General features: G+C 40.1%; 1 protein-coding gene across 1 annotated transcript in view; it reads left to right on the top strand.

Moving 5' to 3' along the window:
• Window positions 1-25,610, top strand: part of FBXL7 (F-box and leucine rich repeat protein 7) — a 378,975-nt gene that overhangs the window by 288,691 nt on the left and 64,674 nt on the right. The gene's annotated exons all lie outside the window — the stretch shown is intronic.

Raw genomic sequence — 25,610 nt, 5'->3', positions numbered from 1 at the left:
AATGTTTCCTCATTTATGAGTTTGTATGGATTCAAGTCACTGGGAGGTGTTATCGTCTTTTCTCTGGATACTATCCCAGGTCACTTGCAATTTTACTCCATCTATTACTCAAAAGATTTGAAATGCAAATAGGTCAAAGTAATTCCATTTACCAACTTAAGTTACAGAAGTAGAATTCTGTAGAGGCAGGGGGGATCTTAGCAGTTGTTGACTTCAGTTCTTCCTTCTGAGAGATGGAGAAGAGGACAAACACAGTGGTTATGTGACTTGCTCAAGCAAGAGACAAAACCAAGAGCAAACTCAAGTTCCGTCGATTCCTAGGCGAGTACTCGCTGCATTCTGCTAAAGCACATCATCTAAGCCTCCTCATGGAGCTTTAAATGAGCTTAAAATGGCAAGAAACGTGTTATGGAAGCTCGAGGACACAGTCCACATGTCTTCCCTAGTTAACAGGTGCCAGGCCTAGAGTAAGAGCAAAATTCAATGTAGTGAAGCTAACGTTTTGTGATATTTTTGGTACGTCTGACCAACATCTGCATCAGTTCACTCTTTTGCAAAGTCTTTATTTCCCACAAACTACCATAGTTGAAAACACTAGAGAGACTTCACATTTCAACATGTTTTAAAGACTTTTCATTTAATACTGAATGTCTAAAGTTGAGAAACTCTTAGAAAATGTACATGAGCTTTTAAGACTTTAGAGCTTTGAGAAAATGGTGGTTATGGGGTGTATTTTTTGGTCCTTTAAGTATGGGGTGAGGAAAAGTCACACCAACATTTTCTGAGGTCTTCACTTTGCTCTGTTCAACATGTACCAAGACCTAATCTTGTGCCTAATCTATTTCAGCATCAGGAAAAATAATGTTAAGGGGCAGAGGGGTCGGCCTTGTGGCATAGTGGTTAAGTTCACACACTTTGCTTCCGTGGCCCGGGGTTCGCCAATTCGGATCCAGGGTGTGGACCTACACACTGCTCATCAAGCCATGCAATGGCAGTGTCCCACATACAAAATAGAGGAAGATTGGCATGGATGTTAGCTCAGGGCCAATCTTCCTCACCAAAAAAAGAAGAAGAAGAAAAGCAGAGAGGCCTGAAATAACAGAGTATGACTGTGTTCCTTCTAATAGTCTCCTGACATTGCAAACAGCCAGGCATTCTCCTCTAAGCTGTCCCGACAGCTTCATTTCTTTACACTAGGAATGTACTCGAGGAATGGTGGATCCCATCCAGCTGCCTAATGATAATGAGAGTCAAGTTTCTCTCCATTTCATTCTGTCAACCTCACCTACAACAACCTTCCCAGCTTTCTACCCACTGAACACTTCCTCATTCTTTAAGGTTTAGTTCGGCCACCTCTCCTCCATGAAGACTTTCTTGTAGTCCCCTAATCTTGAGATGGATAGCCTGGCTCTGTTCTGCCTTTATATAGCTACTGTGTATCTCTCTACCCTAACATTCAGTAACTTGCATTTAAATTATTTCTTTATGTGTGTTTCTCTTAGCTCTGACACAGAAGAGGTGCATAATGAATGGAATTGTGTCAAAACAGAAATCTTCATTTTGGTGATTTTTCTTGCTCATTTAAATAACTTATATCAAACAAATAGAAGCTCAGATCATTTGGCTATTAAGGAGCATGCATTGTAGCCAGTTTATCTTGGAAGGCTTACCTAGAATTTAATTGCTTAAAATTCAATATTCTGTGAGTGTTTTAATGGCTACAGTGGGCAATTGGTAACACCTGCTGTGGATATTTTCCAAATTAAAAGTATATAGCAATACTCCATGCCAAAAATTGTTAAGGACCTTGATTAAGCATTTGCTTTTTCCTTGTGATCAAGCAGTTCAGAAGTATTTTCTATGAAAAACCTTGGCCCTGCCCACCTCCACAAGATGGGAACCCATCTAAGCCTGCAGTGTCCGGGTTTAGAATACTTAATTTCATAAGAGAATATTTACTTTATTTCTCTGTGCTTCCATTTTTACACCTGTAAAGTGGAGATAGTAACTACCTCATGGGGTTATTGCCAGAGTTAAAAACATGTTACGTGCCTGGCATAGTGGGCACTGTGTAGGTGTTGTTGCTGGCTGTCATTCATATGAGATTGGGTTAAGGTTGCCAGATTTAGCAAATACAAATGTGGGATACCCAGTTAAACTTTATTTTCAGGAAAAGAACACATAATTTGTTTATTATCAGTATGTCCCATGCAATCTTCGGAACATACCATGCTAAGAAATCATTGGTTTCGGAAATTCAGATTTAACTGAGCATCCTGTATTTAATCTGGCAACCCCTGGATAAATGAATGAATAACCTTAGTTGAAGTTTAGGAATGTAGCTTTAAAGAGATGTTTTTATCAACTGAATAGAATGTATAAATCCCCTCCAGCAGGAACCTTCTCTAATTAATGGAACACCTTCTGAGATGGCTTCTTGACCTGTGGCACTGTAGGCTCAGGTAATGAGATAGGTGCCTGAAAATGAATTAGGAATTCTGGTTGAACCAAAGATTTAAAGTTCTGGGGGGTCCAGTGGGCTTTCAGTGCCAAGGTTTAGGTTTAGGGTTAGTCTCTCTTTGACCCACTATGATATGTTGGAAAAGCCGAAAAGAATTTGTAGTAGAAATTGTAGATAGAGTGATATCCAGGATATTGCTAGTCTGGATGTAATCGGTACCTAGTGTTTCACAAATCAATTGTCAGTTGATTAGGAAACAGCTTGGCTGGATCTGAGAAAGAGATTGGAGATGATGCAACAAAAGTCATGGGGAACCTGTTCATGGAAGGTTTTCTACCTTGCCTATACTTTTCAATTTCTGAGAAAATATCCGGCCTTTGAGTTGTTAGAATTTTTAATGAAATAGTAAAAGTGAAGTATGAGAAAAGATCAATGTTGCTAACATACCCTTAATTTGAATGATGATTCATGACCTTCCGAAGCCTGTACCACTGCCTGGATTATTAGGTTTTTAAATATAGCTTGTTTTATCTAGTTACATTAACCAGCTAATTAAGTAACAGTGAATTTTCATATTGTTATTTAATAGTGACCCTAAATTAACCCTTCAAACTTCAGAGTCATCTTAAGCCTTTCTTTTTACCCTTGTCATCTGTAGTAATTGCCTTTGGTTGGTTAAAGCCATTGGCTCATTGGTTACCATTTTCTTATTTGTTTATTTGCTTAGCCATTTATCCCTGAAAGCTTGTAACTGCAAAAAATACTAAATTTATAGACTTTAAAAAAGTTTTCTTATACTTTTGAAAAGCTTGCAGCTGCTTTCCAAACGTTTAAAATCCATGTTTCAACGTTGTCTCAAGAAATAAATGGTTAAAAATGAAACACAGAGGGGTTTTTTTCCTTTTCAAATTTTTTTAATGTTGGGAGTCACCCAAGTAACATATGGTAATGATTTAGGATTCTGAATCATATACAGTTATTTTCATCTTAATAGCATTGGCTCTCTTTGCTTTAAAATTCACCAGTTGGCATATAAGCTTGCCAGTCCATGCTCAGTCTATATTTTCCTAGAAGTGCTCCTGAAAGTATGAATATGAATTGTGACTCTACAGTGGGACCATCACTTCGGAAAGTTGAACATCAAGATTTGCTTTTGAAATATTATTGTTTTATTAGCAAAATGATAACACATGGCACTTGGATATTTCCCTTGTAAAGATCCTGATAGGTGATTGCCCTCAGGTTTTCCATCTTCTGTCAGTATGATACTATGATTTTGATAATTTAAAATAAAACTGAAATTGGAATCATTGACATCTTGGGACATACCCAGAAATACATGGTGGGTTGACAAGTGGACAAAGGTGCACTCATTTAGCACATTTCCTGGCCACTTCTCTTCCTGATTAAAACCCTCCCCTATAAAACTGTGTTTATCTTGACACCAGGAAGACTTACACTTTAGGGCCTCCACTTGTCCGGGTCCTTCCAAGGTCCTGGGAGAGATCTAGAAATGCATTCATGTAGGCTTAAGAAAAATTTGCAAAAGTAAGATATTTTACCACAATCGGGTAAGACTATATTCTCTCTTTCCTCTCCAGCTTTAAAGAGGACCCCCAAATTATGCAAACCTCAGACCCTACTGAACTGGGGTCCACTCCTGCTCCCAAGATATATAGCTTATTGTACTAATTACACATTTTGGATTATAAGTGAGGTTGAGTATTTTTTTAACTATATTTATTAGTCACATGTTGGCTTTGGAGCCAGTTTTGGTCTCTGTCAACTTTGCCCTAAGGGGGAGAGGGATGGTGAGGGGGAGTGGGGATGTGAGGAGAGGCCCTGGGGCTCAATTCCCAGCCCTTCCCCTGGAGCCCGCTATGGCCCCTCCCATGCTAAGTTCCCTCCCTCCTGTTCCCTCTTCCTTTATCCACCTAAACCCCTCTTTCCTCCAATCTTTACACCTGGAGAGATTCAAACAGGACGTTCTCAGTCCTGGACTCTATCTCTTTCTCAGAATCTGAGGACAAAAGATGAAACACAATGGCAACCTTAGTATACATACCTTTAATAAAAATACTGGAATTACGGTGATAACCGGAATCAGTAATGAACTGCTGGTACTGTCATTGTGTCTGGGGTTGTGATCAGTCTTCTCAAACTGTCTACATCCCCAGCCCTTGCGTGATTGACTAACTGGGCACAGTGGAATTTGCCAGATGTTTTGTTGAAGATGCCAAGATGTGACAATGACCGGAGAAGGGATTTTATGAGGGAGGGAGAACCTGTGCAATTCCACATGCTCTCATCCTTACCTAGGATTCTCCAAAGTTCAGCACTACACTTTCTTTTTCTTCTTTTTTTTTGAGGAAGACTGGCCCTGAGCTAACATCCATGCCCATCTTCCTCTACGTTATATGTGGGACACCTACCACAGTATGGCTTTTGCCAAGCGGTGCCGTGTCCGCACCCGGGATCTGAACCGGCGAACCCCGCCGAAACGGAACATGCACACTTAACCCCTGTGCCACCAGGCCAGCCCCACCTAGCACTACACTTTCTATTACTGACATTGTGAGAGGCAGGTGGTAAAGTAGGAAGATTCTGGAGGCAGACTTCCCGCCTTTGAATCTAGGCTCTGCTGCTCCTCACTTGTTATGTCAGCAAACAGCATAATTGCTCTGTACCTCACTTTCCTCATCTGTACAATGAAGATATAAAGGGGTACCTCATAGGGCTGTTGTGAGGATTAAATAGGTGGATATAAAACACATAGCACATAGTTGACACTTGGGAAACACTTATCAAATATTGACAAATACTGTTGTTCTCCTTAGTGCAGGTTTTCTGCCACTATTACTCCTCTCTCTCTATTTATTTATTCTAGATTATTGGTTTCAATGTTATGTCTAAGCTTTTTATTATAGCCATACTCCACTCATTTTTTAAATTAAGCGGGCCCTACATAAAATAACATAAAAGGCATTAATAGGATTTCTTTTAAAAAGTATCTTTTTTATACAAATATCAAATCATTATGTTGTACACCTGAAACTAATATAATGTTATATGTCAACTATACCTCAATAAAAATAATAGTAAAATAAAATGAGAAAATCAAAAAAAGAAGTACAGTTGGAGCTGAACAAAGTACATAACACCATACTCCTGGAAAATGCAGAAGTCCCTCAAAACCTGGCCCCTCCTTCAGCTGTTCTTGAAGAACACGAAGATTTCCTTACATGGAAAGTAAATAAATTAGTAAACCACACGTCATTATTCAAGCTTTGAACACAGCTGATTTTAGCCTGATTCCAGTTTTGGGATCTGAGAAATGGCACAGGATAGGAAGAAGGAAGACAACAGTTTCTTCCTTCCTTTCCTGGGGGTGAGGTGAGACCAAAGCAAAATTTCAAAATAGTCAGGTCTGCCTTCTGTACCAGACCATCTGCTTTCTCGTACTCGCTTCTTCTATCAGGGGCCCTTCAGGACATCATCTATGATTCAGAATTGCCAATCTGCTCACTCCCCAACATCAAAAGTGCCTCTCTGCTCACTGTGGTGAACCATTCTTAAAAAGAAAGCACACTGATTTAACTGAGGGCAGCACAATGACAAACTTCACCCTCCAAGCTGTGTTTGCTTTTTAAGGCAATGCTTATTTACACCAAAAAAAATTTTGGGGAGAAAATTTTAGAAATGACAAAGAATTGAAAGTCTTCAGTCATTCTGGGAAAGTACGTAGGAATAGAGGAGGGAAAGGGTGACAGGGACAATGCTGTCTGCCTGGGAGTCTGCTCCCGAAGTCTCTTCTTCTGACTCTGCACCTGTGGTCCTCTGAAGGCTCCAGGTTCACTGAGCACTCACTCACCTCCTGGGTCCCAGCGTCAGCCTCCATGAGGGGGCATAGAGGGTGCACTTGCTTTGATCAGGTCTCCATGGACGGTATCCAGGGGAGGTGGCTCCCACACATTGGCTCTGACTACAAACAAAAGGAAGAAGCTTGCAGCAGAGGCCCAGCCATGTGACTAGTTCCCGCCAAAGAGTTGTGAACAGAGCCGATTGCAGAGCTTACGGCCCAGACCTTTTAACTGCTAACTGAGGACCCTCCAGAGTTCTCTTTCTCTCTGCCACATCAACAAACAGTGTTCCAGGAAGCATCCTGGATCTCAGAGGGAGAATAACTGGCATAAAACCACTGGGTCACTCTCATGTAGCATGCATAAGAAATAAATCTTTATTGTTTGAACCACTAAGATTCTGGGCTGTTTGTTACTGCAGCACAGCCTAGCTGATCCTGACTGATTTGCTGTTTATATTGCTTCAAGTGCCCCCTGCAGTCCCCACTTCTCTCTCCCAGCAATCTCTTCAAACTGTAAGATATCAAATGGATGCATACTCTGGTCAAAGTTCTTTCCAGTTGCATAAAATTCAAGGATAAAAGCATCTAAAGTCTCAGTCTTCAAGGAAATTTCTGTCTATGGAAGAGATAGACTTATACCCAAATAATGATAAGATAGAGCAGAACGTTTCAGTACCAGCAATCAAAAGAGTTGTTAGGTATACTAAAACCTTTAAGATTCTTCTAACTTCAAGTGAAACAAAATGCGTTGAAAGTTTAAGGGAGATTGCATGTCAGGGAATAGCTGAGCCCTTCTTGGAGATGGTGGATTTTCAGGCTGAAAGCTGAAGAGGATGTCGACAGGAGGGGATGTGAGTCAGAACATTCTCAGCAGTAGGTATATGAGAAAAGGCAGGAAAGAAAAGGGACAGGGTGCATTATCATGTACAGATTCTGCACGTTTTCCATAACATGGTCTCATCTGATACTGCCAAGAGTGCTGTGGTATTATTCCTATTTTGGGAAAATCTAGAACAACAGGCAACCCCAGGACACACTGACCCTCTAGCAGGGAGCTGACCCAGTGTTCCTCAAAGCACAATTCAAGAAACAACAGCCTCACAGGATGTCAGTGTAATTCCTGGGAAAGAGATATTTGTGTTTTATTGAATTTTCTATGGTCAAATACTCTAGAGAAATACTGAGACCTTCTCCTGTTCCACAGAGAACTCATAATAGGCTAATGTGCGGGGTGAGTCTAGAAGTCTGTTTTTCAAATTGTTTTCTCTGGAACTTACTCTAGGAGACATTGTTCTAATATCACACCGGGCTGCTCTCATGGAGGGCAATGAGACTATTCCCCTTTTCAGAAAGTGATGTAACTTCTGGGGAGAGATTAGGGGACGAAGTGGCAGGATCTGGATGGGTAGGCTACGGGTGTTTTACAGAGACGTGTATAACGTCTTTTTATTAGGAAAGATGGTGATGAACATTTATCTATATACATGGCAGCCTCATGTTATGGCTCATCTCCTTGTGAAGAGATGGTCCATGGCCCTTGCTCTGCCCGCCACCCTTCAGGCCCTCTCCTATCCTTTCCAACCTAATTCCTGGCCTTCAGAGTAAGAAGGGAGCTATCAGTCTTAACACACCCCTCCCTGCTCCAGAATTTATAGTATAAACTCTATGCTCTAAATACTCCAGGCTCTAGTTAATGGACACATCTTTTTTCCCCTGGAAAGGCCCAGGCCTTTCTGGTGAATCTAAATTATTCTGACTTTCAAGATTGTTGTCCCTGCTATGAATTTCAAAAGCCTATTTTGAAGCTCTCCTTGTATTACTCTTCCCCTGAGGGCAGTTCATAGAGGAAGCTATCCATGCAGCCTAAATAGTGGAGAAAAGGATCATAGAAGCAAGTAACCTCAGAGAATAGCAACCTCATAATATCATAAAATATGATTTCATTACATCTGTTTAAAGGTTGTTTTTACAAATCCTAGAACTGACACTTACTAGGGAATAAATCAAGCAAGAAAATCATTTCTTCCTTAGTAAATATCAGTTTGTTAAGCCTCAATGTGATGTTACGTATTCAAAAGTAATGGAGTTTTGAATAATCCTCAGAAGTATGATTAAAAAATCTTGATTCCATGTTGGGTCAAAAGACCTTTCTTAATACAGGGCATTCAGATTAACCATCGTGAGAACAGCTAATTCAATTAAGGAAGTTTTTGCAAGCAGAGCAATGGAAGAGGATACAGACCCTTGGATGACACAGAACACTCAGTTTGCAGAAATTCTCTGTCCAAATGCAGAGGGGAACCAAGGCAGTAAGAGATCTAAGAAGCCTTCATCCACTACATCGGAACGATTGAGTCAAAAACTTAAAGGGAGTCCCTGGTGGGTTATCCATTCTGTTTTGCTGCGTTAGACCAGCTCCAGTATCTCCCCTCTGAGTTTAATTTCAGCAAGCATGGACCAAGGCTCTTTCTCTAAAGTAATGGCCACACAAGGCAAGTCTTTCCAATCTTACCCTTGGCTCTGCTGCCAGCTATCTTGGGCTACGTTTTGTCATTTCTCACTATGATGCACAGAGAGTCATATTCAAGCTAAAGGAGGTTGTAACACTGAAAGTAGATTTGTTTAATCTTCCCATCCAGGTCAAAAATGTTGCCTTCCACCTACCACTTTCCCTTCTTTGCATTGTCTTCTCAGTGCTGCCTGAGAGGAAGTGCACAGACATTCTAAGATTTTCATGATGTTACTAACTACTTTGACAAAAATAATCATTTTCATTTGAAAGATATATTTTGGTAATACTCTTACCAGGGAAGATCTGGCTTCTACTCTTAGGAAACAAGGCATGCCCTCTTGCACCAGAAGTATCTGGGTGCCATTTTCACCATCAAGGTAATTTTATAAATTATAAAATGGTAAACTGCAGAGCCATCTGTAAATAAAACTTCATGATCTTCATTGTACTTATTAATCTCTTTTCAGTTTCCAGGAAGGCAGTAACTAGGAGTTAGGGAACGTTATTCAGAAAGCGGAAATGAGGCAAAGCAAGAGTAACTTCTCGTTTTGATGTCATATAGGAACATTATTTAACAGGTCCACCCAAGGATGTATATTTGTTTAGGGAATGTAACTTTGTTTGACTGGCTAAGTACTATTTCCTAATATCCTAGATTCTATGAAGTTACATGTTAACGTGTAGATTTTTGTCCATAGAAGTCAAATGATTTGTCTGCAGAAAAGATAACTGCTCTGTAGGGCACTGCCCAGCTTTGCATCTGGTCAAGAAATCTTATTCTAAAATTATTTCTCCATTGCCTATATATTCTCATTCTCTTTTGAATCCATCTTGCTAGTTCCCTCATTAAAGAGCTAAAGAAAATATTTACATTTGTTCATTCTATATTTATATAAAAGTCACGTTTTTATGTTGTTGAAAACTATACTTTGACACAGGTAGTTTATAGATTTTTTTTAATAGGATCTTTGTGTTCCATGAAAGACATACAGAAAACAGATAAAAGTATTGCTGTCCTGAATCTAATGGACTGGAGGCAATCCAGATGACCTTATATGCACGTCTCACTGATTATAAATCCTTTGGCCTTAGCTGGCTTCTCTTTCAAGAAGTTCAAATCACAACTCTGCCACTTAGAAGCTGTGTGAACCTGACAAAGTTCTCAATCCTTCAGTACTCCCTTTTCTCCTTTTTACAGTGTGTGTTTTATGGCCTCAAAGCTGAAAATCCGCTTCTGGAAGTATGCAGATTACAAAAATGCTCCTTTGTCAATAAGATTTACATCATGCAAGTGGTATCTATGCAGACCTAACTAGGCAACAGAAAAATTAGCAAATCCATTGGCTGCTAATTTGCTTATTGTTTAATTCCAGAAGCTTAATGTTAATCACATTTCAATAAGAAGTATTTGCAAGTAATGGAGCTGGGCTACTCACTGTAAACTAGTTTCATATTTTAATGGTCACTTTTGCTTGATAATCAAGTCATGACTTATCAGGGACATACACCATTAGCTTCTTTCAAATGTAAATAGTGGGTAATTTATGAATCATTGCTCTGCCCTTTTAGTAAATATTCTGATGTAATGCTATAATTTTAAGGAACTCAGCATTAGTAACCACTCATGACTATCACCAGCTAGATTGCACTGAGGAAAGAAATGAAATGGCCTGTATTTTAATTCCAATCTCTTGTGGCATTTTCTACTGCACGGTTCCAGTGGAAAATGCAAGAAAATAAAGAAAGAAGTGGTCTAATAGGTAGACTTTGGATGATAAAACAAAATCTTATTTGTAATTATGTATTCTTATGCATAATTGTGCAATTATAACATGCAACAGAAATAGTAGAATCATGCATAGAAAGGACATACAGAGCAGAGTGATATTTTGTAGAATGTCTATTAAACATTATACTTGACACAGCCTTTTCCGCTTCACAACAACCTGAAGAGTGAGTATTGTTTTAAAATATGAGAAATGGAGGCCTAGGCAAAGTGACTGAGAGTCACATGGTCTAGGACATGATGGGGAGGGTATTTGATGCAGGTCTCTCCGACCCCAAAGCCCATGATCTTTGATTGCAACACAAGAAAATAGCACGAAACAGAGAGATTTCATACTGCAATAAAATCCTGTACATTATGTCACAGGACAAATCATTTTCATGTACTTTTGCCTTGTAAACAGATGCTGTCACCTTTGTCAGGACTTTCATTTAAGTAGTTGTGACCTTTTGGAGTTCACAGATAGCTAAAAAGAATAATCTTTTTTGAAGTACCTTGGGTAATTTTATGACCTGCATGCAGCTAAAGCACTCTGGGCAAGGTTTTGGGCACGAAAGTATCTTAATCCTGGCCCAAAGTATTTATTTTTCACTATACTTATATAGGTTTTAAGAACCCTCCTCCCCCATAACTTTCATTTACTCAATCAACAAGTACTCTTTGCTGGGGACTGTCATAGGTACTGAGGATGTCATGGTGAACAAAATCCAGCTGGTCCCTGCCCTCATGGTCCTTATATCCTATCATTGCACAATATGCTACCAATTTCATTCATCAAATATTTATTGCACACTTATATGTCAGAAATTTTTTCCAGAGTTTTGAGATAGATCCATGAATAAAATAAAGATCCTTGCTCTTCTGGAGCGTGCATTCTAACAAAGGAAAGCAGACAATACTCATAGACATGAGAAATGAGAAACATTATATAGTACTTTGGAGGATGATAAGTGCTATAGAGAAAAAAGAAAAAGAAAAAATAGGTCATGTGAAGAGAGATTGGAAGATCAAGGTAGGAGTAAGCAGGTTGCAATTTTAAGTACGATGCTCTAGGTCAGCTTCATCAAGAAGGTGACATTTGAGCAAAGACCTCATGAGATAGGGGAATGCTATAAATTGAATGTTTGTGTCCCCCCAAATTCATATGTTGAAATTCTCACCCCCTATGTTATGGCGTTGAGAAGAGGACCTTTGGAGGTGATTCGGTTAGATGGTGGAGCCCTCATGAATAGGATTAGGGCCCTTATGAAAAGGATCCCAGAGAGCTCCCTAGCACCTTCCTCCATGTGGGGTTACAGTCAGAAGACAGCTGTCTATGAGCCAGGAAGCAGGCCCTTGCCAGACAGTAAATCAGCCAGTGCCTTGATCTTGGGCTTCCAGCCTCCAGAACTGTGAGAAATAAATTTTTTTCTCTTGTTTATAAGCCACCCAGTCTGTTACAGCAGCCTGAACAGACTAAGATAGGGAGTGAGCCATGTAGATATTTGTAGTGAGAACATTCCAGCAAAGGTAACAGGGAGTGCCAAGCTTCCAAGTGGGAGTGCACCCGCATGTTCAAGGAACAGTGAGGAGCAGTGTGCTGGAGCTAAATGGACAAGAGGAAAACTGGGAAGAACTGGGTCCGAGAGGTAACGAGAGGCCAGATCGTGTGACATGTTATGCCCCAAATAGTCCAAGGCACCCTGCAAGTTTTGGAGCAGAGGGTAGAATGAACTGGCCCATGTCAACTTTCAGCCTCCTGTCAACCAAACACCATGGCCATTCACATCATACGCTATGATGGAAACTTCGAGAGGAACATTATCAGGAGAATTGGGATAAATCAGCTGTCAACTATATCTTCACCCTTTGTCCAGGCAGAACGCCCCTCCTGGACATCTTGTGAGCTCTTAGCATCTTCTGCTACTTCACTTATAAGAAAGCACTGAGGCATCCAGACTTTACAGGTTTAGATCCCTCCCTTGTGTCTAGCAGACAGATGCCCAGAATTATGTAGAATTGCATAGCCTAGAGATGAAACATTATGTGAACAGTGGAAATTTATTTCTCACAGTTCTAGAGGCTGGGAAGTTCAAGATCAAGGCTCCAGCAAATTCAGTGTCTGGTAAGAGCCCACTTCCTGATTCCTGGATGGCTGTCTTCTTGCTGTAACCTCACGTGGGAGAAGGATGGGGGAGCTCTCCAGGGCCTCTTTTATAAGGGTGCTAATCCCATTCATGAGGGCTGCATTCTCATGACCTAAACACCTGCAAAAGGCTAATCACCTCCTAATACCATCATATTCAATATATGAATTTAGGGGTGACACATTCAATCTACAGTACAAGTCTAGAGCACTTGCCCAACTTGGACTGAAGCCAACATTCAAATTAAAAGATTCAACATAAATTGAAATACTATAAATAATATTATTTTATGAAATTAGGTAATTGCTTCTTATTAGAAACTTGTAGTTAATCCTTTAGTAAAGACTCCTTTCATAAAGCAGTAAACACCCAATTTTTCTTGAATTGCATATGTTGGATAAAATTAAGTGTGACACCTGTTCAAAGTTCATAGAAGAAATTCTAGGACATTTTAAAGGACCTGAGACATACAGTTTTGCCCACATATAACTGACATACCATCAAGGGGGAAAACAACTATAACTATGCTTTATTTAGGTTCCAAACAGCTAATCAGAGACTACAGTTAAGTTTAGTGAAGATAAACTTGTTTTAACAAGACGTTTCTGTTTAGTTACAATTGACGTTTAAGACAAACATACTTAGATTGAATCCAGCAAAGAAAAATTGAGCCAAGTTCTAGATAGATCTGATTTAGACCACCCTCTGTAGATAATCTATTACCTAATCACTTCCTATTTGGTTAGTATGATGGTGATTATAGTTAAGATATTCTGAGAGCTAAGCATGGCCAGAAGTCAAGTCGGTCAAAGACCCAGAACACAATGCATCTTCCTCAAAACTAACTTGGTAAGAAGTCAGAAATCCAAGTTCCACATCTGACAGCGCAGTTCTCATGGCTGTGGATTCGTGGATACAGGCTCTGTCCTCAGTGGTTATTTGTGTTGCTTTTGGATCAGCAGCAGCCTTTTTTTTTTTTCTTTGAGAGTTTTGAAATGCTCACTCATGGCAAAGCAAAAGGAGGATAAATGGGTAAGTTTTGCTTGGGAGCAAAGGACGTCTCCTCATTTCTCTTGACGTTTCTAAGGAGCATCGTGGAATTGTGTTGTTAACCCATGAAGAAAGACAACTGTTTAGTCTGGTGTGTTGGAGTGTGGGGGAGGCATATGGGTGGCTTTACCCTGCTGTGGCTCCAGATCGTCCCAGCCAACTGAGGCCACACACTGAGGAATTAGACAAGCACACCATGGCTGGAGCCATTGGGACAATCCTCAAGGCTGAATTTTAAAAATCTGCAAGTATTTCTATCTTTATCTCAGTGCAAATTTCTGCTCCATTTAGCGCTGATAACCCCGCCTCCTTCTTTTCTTTTTTTTTTTAAGATTTTATTTTTTCCTCTTTCTCCCCAAAGCCCCCCAGTACATAGTTGTATATTCTTCGTTGTGGATCCGTCTAGTTGTGGCATGTGGGACGCTGCCTCAGCGCGGTCTGATGAGCAGTGCCATGTCCGCGCCCAGGATTCGAACCAACGAAACACTGGGCCGCCTGCAGCGGAGCGCACGAACTTAACCACTCGGCCACGGGGCCAGCCCCAACCCCGCCGCCTTCTTGACATGCTTTTCAACCTTGGTTTCTGGGTCTTTCTCTCCTCCCGGAACCAAGACCATCTTCCTTTACTGACATCTCTTCTCCCTTCACTATACATTTGAAACGCTTGTCGTCCTTGGAGGGTCTTTCTGGACCCGTTTTTTCTCAAACTACCCTTTCTCAGACACACTTAAGAGTTTTAATTACTTGAAAGTTAACGTCTTGAAAATTATGAGGAAAATTGTTATTTTTAACTCCTACTTTTCCCCTAAATTCTATACATAAAACTCTATCTATAGGTGTACTGATAACAGTAACTATTACTAAATAACTATAATTACTTAATTGTTTTGCTTGTTTGTTTTTAAAACATATAGACCCTATGAGCCACATAACTTTTTCCAGCATACCTTCTGAATATTCCTTTCTCTTTCTTTGTTTTTCCTTCACTGTGATTTTCCCATTTTGGAAAAAATCTTGTTTTCCCTGAGTACTGTGCAGTCAAGAGCTGTTCATGCATTGCTGTGCTGCTCAGGTTTTCTCTGCTATGAATTGCCTGCTCATACACTTTACCCATTTTTCTATTGGGTCCTCTGTTTTTTTATTGTCTCCTTAGGGTCCTAGTGAGTTTAAACTTAAGGAGATACCTTAGAATAAGTACAATGCATTTGAAGGCCCTTCTGATTGAAAAATAAATCATTTTTGTAAGTTGCCCTAATTAGAGATTTCTTGGGGATGTCAATCATCTTTTGTGGGGGCTACAAAAACCCTAAAGAATCAAGCGTCAAAAATCTTCTTGTGGGGCTATGTTAATTCATGATTTCTCAAAATATTTTTGTTAGAATATGTATCTCTTGGGGGCTGGCCCCGTGGCCGAGTGGTTAAGTTCGCGCGCTCTGCTGCAGGCGGCCCAGTGTTTCGTCGGTTCGAATCCTGGGCGCGGACATGGCACTGCTCGTCAGACCACGCTGAGGCAGCGTCCCACATGCCACAACTAGAGGAACCCACAACGAAGAATAGACAACTATGTACCGGGGGGCTTTGGGGAGAAAAAGGAAAAAATAAAAAAATCTTTAAAAAAAAAAAAAAAAAAAAAAGAATATGTATCTCTTAAATTATGCTACCAAGAAATGATTCTGCTTTTAAATAATTTAAAAAATTCTTCATATGAAGTCTGCATGGTAATTTATGATATACATTGCTATGTGAAGGCTGAGAGAGATCTTGCATTGGGTTGTGTTCTCAAGCCTAATATGCTACAGACACTTTTTTGGATGACATCTATTGTTTATCATCATCTCATGGAACTCATGTTCTCTAGAAGTCCCATCCAACCCTGCTGAAATCAGCAGAACTTGCTAAATGGAAATTGAGATAGAGTGTGGACAAAAGGAAGCTGTTTCTAGAATGGAACAGTCAGTGTGGGGTGACCCGTGGCCTCAGAAGGCCAGTGAGAATAGCTTGTGTTGCCATAAGTCTTTTAAATGATTTATGGCATACACATTGTGTATTAATTATTTAACTGTGATAAAGAAAAATGCATCTTTTGAACTAGTACTTTTCAGTGAACAAGTAAGAAAAATACTGTTAGCTGCTTCAAGCTATAACATATTTTATTACCTATGATTAGAAAAGAAGAAAGAGACTATGAAAATATTTCTACCAATAAAAGGTTATATTTTGAAAGATCCTCATATTGACCTCATTTTTATAGGTGATGCTTTATATAATTTCCAGTAAACATCTTTTTGCCCACTTTTCTCAAATTTCCTACATATATATAGTGCTTAGAAATTTGTATTCTAATATAAAAATGATGATTCATATAAACTTTTGCTACTGTTACAAAATATGTCACCCTCTTCTTCTAAGATACACAATTTAAAATAAACTTTCTCATTTTTCTCGATCCTCATTACTCTCCTTTTTTCTTCATAACGCTTTACACACACATACACACACCTTTATGTGTTTATTGGCTTGTTGTCTGTCCGTCTTTTTCTACTAGAATAAAAGTTGCCTAAAGTCAGGGGTTTTGCCTTTTTTCTTCCTCCTGTGGCCATACCGCATAGTAGGAATTCAGAAAATATTCAAATGAATAAAATAATATGAGTCTTTCCTTCTATGTGGTTGATTGGTCATAGAATTAAAATTATGAAGTCGCATATCCTAAGAATGCCAAGAACAACAGTTTTCACAAGAAAAAAGAATATCCAAATATTGTTCTCCTCAAATTCCTATATCTGACGAATGAAAGCTTCAAAGAGGATTGTGAAAATCTCTAAAATGTCTAAGAATTCCAGAAGATTGCAAACTGCTGCATAACTGATGTGCTTTTATTGTCATTTTTGTCTAAGTTTTAAAATCTTAAAGTTAATTTAAATCTCAAGAAGGTGTCAGAGGAGTAATCTTTAAATGAAGAATCTGTGCACAGGGGCAGCAAAGATACATATACTTTCCAAAGATGAGCCTAAAAAGTTTAGCAACTGCTGCTCCGGGAAATGCCATAAGTTTAAAAAAAAAATGATTTTTTTAACTTAAAAAACCTTCCTTCCTTTGATGGATCTGCGTTTTCCAGTACTGCCTAAAGACACTCCTCCCAACTGTGGCAGTTTAGCGCTGGAGGGGGATGGCCTGAGAAGGTGGAAAATTTGGCTTTGTGCTGTTTTAACAGGGGGAAAAAAGCAATTGCCAGTAGAAGCTTTTAATTACATACAGATTGGCCTTTTATTTTGCTTCCCTCCTTTCCATTCAAGTCCCAGGGAAGGGGAGGTATTACTCTTCTGCCTGCATCAGAGGTCTGCTTCCATTTAGCTGCCAAAGCAAGACTTGCCTTCTTTCTAGAGCCGCAAACCCTGAAAACCCACTGTGAGAGATGTTAAAGTGGCTCCTAATGCGGGCACTAGCGTTTCTGAAGTCGGCCTGCTGGAAGCCTGGGGCAGTAGCTCTTGGCACTGCCTCGGGCAGTTCCCTGGGGTTCTTTCCAATCCTCCCCTTGGAGCAGTGAGATAAAGCGCGGTGGGGCGCTGGCCCTCTCTCCTAATGCTGGAGGAGAGTTGAGAGCAGAGTGTGCAATTCAGCTGGGTTAATGAAGAGAAATGGTCAGTCTGGGGAAGGAGAGCAGGTCCTCTGGTTCCTCCAGTGTCTCCACCCTCTGGACAGCATCACTCAAGCAGCAGGGGAGGATGCAGCAGGGGTGAGAGAGAACCAAACACTACCAGGGGCCTGTGTCTGAAAGGGCACACGGGGAGGGCCTCCAGAGGAAGAAGCCACAGCAGGAGTGCCGCAGAGGGGACCAGCGCCTTGGCATTGGTCAGAGATAAGTGGCATCATTTCTCTCACGAGGGATAAGTCATAGTCACTCACAGAAAACACCCTTCCCCCTTCTACTCCCCCCCCCCCCGCCACTTGCTGCAAAAAGGGGACTTCAGAAATAACTAAGAATCACAAATATAAGAAAATCCAAATGGCTAGGGATCCTGTAGGAAAATGTCTCGTTCCTGAAGCCACCTTAGCCTCAGGATCCATCTTGTTCCCTCCTTCCCTCGGGTAGAATACACCTGACCTCCAGCTTAGCCACCAGCCTTTTGGGCTGTGCTCCCAGACAGAAGCCATCATCCTGCAGATGGGGCCACCTCCTACTTCCCCTTCTGTGCAATTTGGTACCGAATTATGCCCGTCCCTCTGAGTTAACTGCTTTGTGGAAATCGGTCCTTCTGAGAAATGGGTTCATTCAACTTGAAGGGAAAAAATACTTGGAAGATTTCCTTTTGGTTCTTAGCAGTTATTCTTGTGTGCTCTCCTGATGCAGGGAACTGACCCAGTGCTTCCAATTAGTCTTTCTGCACACACAGATCCAGACCAACGTGAAGTGCGCACGGTTAGCTCCCATTTGTGAGTGACAGAGTAGAGTAGACATTCTGATAAGATTTTGAGCATCTAGGTTACAATTTCACTTTCCCTACTACCAGCTCTATGACCACTACCCAACTAGCAGACTCACTGAGACTCAGTTATCTCCTTTTAGCAAGTGGGAAAATTAGGACTAACTTCCCTAGTGTGAAGAAATGGAAAGAGCATATAGCACTAAATGAATAGCCTTCAAACATAAAATATGACTTAAAATATTCAAATAACTAAGATACAGTAAACTGCAATGTGTCTTATTGAAAGTGGATTAAACATCGTTATATCATTACTCATCTTCTTTTCAATTATAAAATGAACGATTACTTATTGCAAAATTAAATAGAAGAATACAGAAGTGAGTAAAGTAAAAAAGTCACAGCCCACTGCCTAATCCAGTTCTCCAGATATATTAAGTGTGGGTTATGGATACACCTTGGTGTGTGTCAGTCCAGACATTTTTCTATGAATATACAATTATTCAAATAGGCATAAAAACTTTTTATCAAGCATGGGATCACAATTATAGAGCTTATTCTATAACTGGCTTTTCTATTAATTGATATATTGTAGTCTTCTCTTTATTTCCATATCTTTTAAATCTACCTCATTTTTTAATGTTTTAATAGTATTCCATCATATGAATATACATCAGTTTATTCACCAAGCTGATGAACACTTAAATTGTTTTCAACTTTCCACTGTTATATATTCATTTAAAAAACTTCCCTATGACCAAAAGAGCAAAAAAAAAAGCAAGTTCAAGGGCCAAAAAAAGAGAGAGAATAGTTTCAACACCTGGGCTACTAAAGAAGAGCACACCAAACGCAACCACTATGCCACAAGGCCAGCCCCTGGATCCCAATTTTTAAAGTAAATACTCTTTAGCTCCAGACACTAGGCAGGATTCTAAGATGGTGTGCAGGATTCCTGCCCTCTGTGTATAAGCTGTGCATAATTCCTTCCCTTGAGCATGAGCAGGACCTACATATATGATGGGATTTCCTTCTCTTGACTAGGTTACATTATATAGTAAAGGTGAAGAGATTTTGCAGATGTAATTAAGCTCCCAAATCAGTTGGTTTTGATTTAATCAAAAGGGAGATCATCCTAGGTGGGCCTGACCCAACTAGGCAAAAGCCCTTAAAGTAGAGACTGGGGTCTTCCTAAAGGGAGAGATTTTCCTGCTGGCCTTGAAGAAGTAAACTGCCACATTGTGAGGGGGCCACATAGCAAGGAACTGCAGGTGACCCCTAGGAACTGAGAGCAGGCCCTCAGTGGGCAGCCAGCAAGGAAACAGGGACCTCAGTTCTACCACCACAAGGAACTGAATTCTTCCAACAACCATGTAAGTTTGGAAGGAGACCCTGAGCTCCAGAAAGGACACAGACCAGCCAACCCCTTGACTGCAGCCTAGGGAGACCCTGAGCAGGGACCCAACCAAGACTCCTGACCCACAAAAAGTGTGAAATCTTGAATGGTGTCATTTAAAGCCACTAAATTTGTGATCTCTCTTATGTAGCAATAGGTGACTCGTGCAAACAGCAATTGTGTTTCTAGAAATATATTCGACAAAAATACTCTGATGAGTCTATAGTGTTGCATGTACAATTATGTTCCTTAAAGAATTACTTAGAATAATCTGATCTTTCAGTGATAATTTGGAAGGCTTTTCCAGCTCTTTGTGTCATCAGGACCACCTCAATTAATTAATTTTTCCTTTCTTAAAGGAAACTCAACATGGCAGGCACAACACTCTCTGAAACTAAGATGGTTTTGTGTCTGTGTGTGCATGATGCAGGTTTTAATGGAATTGTTTATCTAAGAGAGAGCATTAAGTCAAAAGTAAAGCTTTATAATGCAACTCAAGGGACTGCAAGATTTTGTTGTGGCTGAAAATCCAAAATTTGCTTCACAAAAAGGGAGTTTCTGTTGCTTCTCTAAAAACTCTAGAGGGTTCATTGTTATTCCAAATGGTATTTTTCAGGAGCACTGAATCCTTGGCTATTCAAAAGGAAACAAAGCCAGGGGTTAATATTTTCAAATCCTGTTGCCTAGAATTATTCTCTCTTCTGGAAAAGTAAATCCAAGATGGCAGCTGCCAAGATTTAATATGTTTTTTGGGGTATTCTTAAAGCTGAGTGTATAAATTATTGCTCTAGTAATCTGCAGTTTAATGAACTCCAGTGATGTATGGTTTATGCAAGTGGTTCTTCCATGCATTAAAACCCTTTATGGCTTTGACCTACTCCTAAATCTTATCCTTTGGTTTGTGATTTAAATATTTTCAAAAAGCTACCTAATTGTAAAATGAATGCAGTATGTGGTTCCTCTCTTGATCTGCCTATTAAAGTTTAGTATCAATTTTTTTCTTTTCACTGTGTCTGAAAGAGACCTTCTAGTAGAAGATTAACAAACATTTGGCAAAATAAATGAATAAATGAATTAGAAGAAAAATCACTATTAATTCAAAATACAAGCTTTTTACATGTTAATTTTGTTTTTAATCTCTTGAAATGAAACTATTAATACTATTATGACAGTTTATCTGAATTCAAGTTACCTATATAAACCGGAAATCCATTTAAATCTTCCTGCTTCTGCCTCACCTGTTCTCAGAACATCATGGGTATTAACTCATTCAGTTCTCCACTGGGTGAAGTACTCTTATTGTCTCCATTATACGGATGTGAAAACAGAGGTACCGAGTGATTATTCAGCTTGCCTGACTTGCTAGGTATGTGGAGGTGGAGTGAGGAACTGAACCCCGGCAGCCTGGTTCCAGTACCTGCTTTCTTAAGCCCCAGCAATTCTGCCTGTAGATATTAGAGCTTCGTTATTCCTGGATCTCCATATGCCATAACTTCCTGGAAAGTGTCATCACAATCAAACCTGTTATACAATTTTAAATTAAATTAGTCCTGATTACTTTTTAATGTGGGAAATCTATATAAATGTTGAGGGGTGATGAAAAATGTTGTGGAAAGAGGTTAAGGTGATACAAGAAAGTATTTGAAAGCTTTGAATTGATAAATTCCAAGGGAGAATCATAAATGTGATTCCATGTTAAAAAGCAATAATTTTGAAAAGAAATTGTACAATATTCTTCCCCACTTGGGCTCTTAGAGCTAAGCTCATGTTCTAGGTTCTCTTGTACCCTCCTTGGCAGAGTAGCTTCTATCTTATGGTCCCTTTATCTTATGGACCACAGCTTCTGTAGAGAAGGAGACAGCTCTTTGAAAGGGCTCCCAGATCAAGCAGATCAGCCCTGGATCTTAGAGGGCCTGGGGGTTACAGGGAGACCACTTACACAGTCATATAAACTGTGATCATCTCCACGTCATCCTTAGAATGACAGAGGTAGAAGGGCCTCTTAAAACTCAGACATTTGTTTAAATTATTAATATTATCATTTGGAATAATAACTTTTTCATAGAATATGTGCTAGGCATTGTAGCAAGTGCTTTCAAGCATTATCTCATTTAATTCTCACAACCTTCCCTCCCCAGTTGACTGAGGGTGGCAGCCAGCTAATTTCCAAGCGCTGTCAGACGTTCCCATTATCCTTGGGGCTCAGATACTCTGGTCACGACTTCAAATCTGAATGTCACTCTCTGTTCCTTACCTGTACATTTCCCCTCCAGAGGTCTCATGCACAAGCTGAAAAAAAGAGGTCGACTTCCCACATAATGATCTATGCTTTCGATTTTTGATTTTCCTGAATCTTTTTTAAAAAATTCCATGGCAGTAAGTCAATGGTGGATTTTCCTTTTGAACATGCACCCAGCTCATTTTTTCACTGTGTGCGATTTGACTGTCACCGGCACACGGGAACTCCTAACTTCGTCTCCGCTCCTAAAGCTGCTCTGCGTCTTTCCAAAGGAGCTCGATTAGAGTGCTGTTTCTTTTTCCTTTTGAAAACACAGCTCTGAAATGCAGCCTTGCTTGACAGAGAACATTGCTTTGCAGCTATTATATGTGTAATCAGCAAGGATACACACACCCGGCTATTTCCTGAAGAACCTGTTGCCAGGCCGGTTCACAGTCACTCCTTTTTTTGGCATTCCCTTGTCTATTTGGAGTCTTACCACTGTTCAGAGAATTTTTCATCCGTCAAGTACTTTCCGTTTGAAAATGATGCATAAATGGCCTGTTTTCCTGTTTTAGCCTGAACGCAAAATGGAGTCCAAGCTGAAAGCGGACTTTCTCTCAGTCAGAATCATTCACCCCATAGCATATGCTTAAGGTCACCACAGCACCGCACCATCGGAATGCAGCCTGTTAGGACCATGTGCTTCTGTCCCTGTCTGCAACAGAAATCTGTTTGAATCAGTAAAATAAGGTGTCGTTCCAGTCATTTAATATATACTCTACAGCATGAGGACACGTTTTCCCTTTGTTGTGCCTCAAGAGTGAGTGTTTTAGTCACCGTGAGTCTCTGAGTGTACAGCCATTCTCAAGGCTAAATCTATATGAATTGAATAATTATTATTTTCCATGTCTCTTGCTTTTTATTTTCAATTCCCTCTTAATTCTTTCTAATAGTCAGGTAGTTAATGCAGTTTGGGGGAGCTAAGGATATCTAAGGATAAATGTGAGCTTGTGTCTTGTTATATTCAGGGGAATAAATAGCGAAATGGTAAAATTGTCTACAAACTACAAGAAATGTATAAATAATCTAAGAAACTAGCAATTTTTCCTACATGCAGCTACCCAATGGCCTCCTTCTAAGGCAGGTTCTTGATTCATGAAAAGACCTATAATCAGTTCTCAGTTCGCTTTTTACTAGTTAAGGATACATCTAAAATATAATAAAGAGATATCCAGAAGACAAACCAGTAAGCACAAACAACCGTCCTCTCTCCTCTGCGTGCCCTGTCAGCTTCATCAAGGTCAAAGCTGGCTAGGTCTTGAGTGCGCAGGGAGATGACATTTTGGTGAAAAGTCCTTCAATGCATGCTGGATTGTAGCTCCCTTAACACTGTCCTTTCAGACTTTGGAATATCTCTCTGATATTGGATTGCTTACAGTGCAAACAGAGAGAAAGATTCTAATCATACAAAATAAAGATTTCCATTTGTGAGCTCATCTATTGGATCTGTCATCTTTCATCAGTAGAAAAATGGGGGAAATCAAATACTTTGTTTTGTTCTAACCACCCAGAGAAGGAAGAGAGTGGTGTGTGGGAAATCAATATATCTTACTTAGTCCGACAACCCCTCCCTCTGGAGTGTGTAAATGATCAGGGGCAGGCAAATTACTTTTCCATCATATTTGGCGCAAAACTACCCTGGTGAGTGAAGGGAAAGGGAATCGTTTGATAAGATTTGGAAAATACCATCTGTTTTTCGTAGCATTTCTGGATGAATTTATCAGGCATCCTGTAATTTACACTTTCCGTTGAAAACTATAATTGAATACCCTGCATGGACATGAAGCGTTTGGGTATTAGAAGCTATGCGAGGACTGTGCCATTGAAGGAGGCTATGTTTACAGTCAAGGGTAGAATCTGAAATGTTTAATAATTTCCTCCCTGGAAAAAAATGGCTCTCTCTGCCTACATAGAGTGCTTCCTTGCTCTGTGAACTTGGAACATAGAGCTAAAGAGCTCTATGGTCTTGGAACTTGGAACTTGGAACTTGGAACTTGGTACTTGGAACTTGGTGTTTAGACACTTCCAGTTGTAGGATTCTATGACTCTCAGTTCTTCTTCTTATTCTTACAAGTTCAATTTGTCTACTATGTATATGGTGCTTACTAGATGCCAAGCACTATGCAAGGGGTGAGGGATATACAAATAACTAAGACATCTTGTCCTGAGAAAAATAAACCAGGATATCCAGGACGAAGAACAAATACAGGTAAACACTGTTAATAGCTCACAGTGACTGGGGACTTAACTATTGTAAGCTTTGGATACATTGATTTATTTAATCCTCCTCTCTATGAGATAGATTCTACCCTTATGTCCATTTTACAAATGAGGAAACTGACCTGCTGGCTCTCGAAGGAGCCAGGATTTGAGCCTGGGTGCACTGGCTCCAGAGTCCCTGTTCAGGAGCACTATGCTGTGATACAACATAGTACACATGTAACCACTGGTGCCATGGAGCATAGAGAAGGGAACTCTGGCCTAGCCCATGGTAGGTTTGGGGAAATGGGACTCAAGGTATAGTCCCTGGCTGTCCTTCTGTCTTTTCAAGGGGGGCCATCTTGAACAGAGATTTAAAGGATGAGTAAGTGGTTGCTGGTTGAAGGAAGAGATCCGAGGAGCCTACCAAGGAGAGCACAGCTCAGCAAAGGTCCTGAGTTGAGAATTGGTACTTGGGGCTGAGGGAAGGGTAGTTGAGAGGTGGAAGCGGGGCATCTATTCCTGGGACCTGAGCGAGGAAACTCAATCCTGGCCAATTAGGGTGGCGATAGAGATGTTTATCGTGGAGTATCTGAGAGGAGACCTCATGGAGGAACATGTCGCCCTGCCTTTCTGTAGTCCAAGTCCTTCATGCCTAGCGCATTCAGGTATATTCATATTTTGACTGGAGAGTAAAGCTGTTCAGAGCTCTGGGTTCTTAAGTACACAGCAGGAAGGGGCAGGACATGAAGTTAAGGGTATGGGCAGGAGTGCCATCACGAGGATTCTGTATTTATGATCAGCAACTTGAAATTTCCCCTATTATTGATGGTTTTAGAAAAATTAATGCAGCAGCTGTATGGAGCTAGGATTTGTGAGGGACGCAACTCTAAATTTCACATTTATGACATTGGCTATCTTCTTGAATGACATATGGATATTTGATGCTTTTGACTCTTTGAATGAACAGTGACAGAGATGGAACAGATTGTTTTCATCAGCATTTACAAAGTTTCTCTCTGCCAAGCCATTGGACCAAAATATTCAGTAGAATAAAGTGGATCACTTGGGAGTTTCCTTACTCTGATTTCATCTTTCTGCCCTTAGAGAGAAATGGTTCTGGCACCAGAATGTGAAGCAGAAATAAGAGAGAGAGGCAAAGGGGCTCTGAAATCCATATAGTAAATAACCGTCTGTTAAGAATTTATCTGACAAATATTTATAGAGGGCCTAGGCATGCTAGGTTCATTTGGACATGCAACACTAACAAGTGTTTGTCCTCATAAGTGTGTACATTTAATAGTTGACTGTAATTAATAGGTCAGCCTAAATATGAAAAAATCAAATTCCAGTAACTTTCTTTTAATAAGCATCCTGTTACCCATCATGTTAAGTATCCTATCTTTCAATAGAATTTGGAGTCTGTCTAGGTAATCTTAGGCCTGTTTGCCATATGACCTTCCAGGAATGCTAATTACATTAGCATGCTTTGGTGGGAAGGAAAGAAGGAAGAAGTTTG

Source organism: Equus quagga, chromosome 9, assembly GCF_021613505.1.
Source record: "Equus quagga isolate Etosha38 chromosome 9, UCLA_HA_Equagga_1.0, whole genome shotgun sequence".
Classification (NCBI taxonomy): domain Eukaryota; kingdom Metazoa; phylum Chordata; class Mammalia; order Perissodactyla; family Equidae; genus Equus; species Equus quagga.
This window is presented reverse-complemented; position numbering and strand designations above follow the sequence as displayed.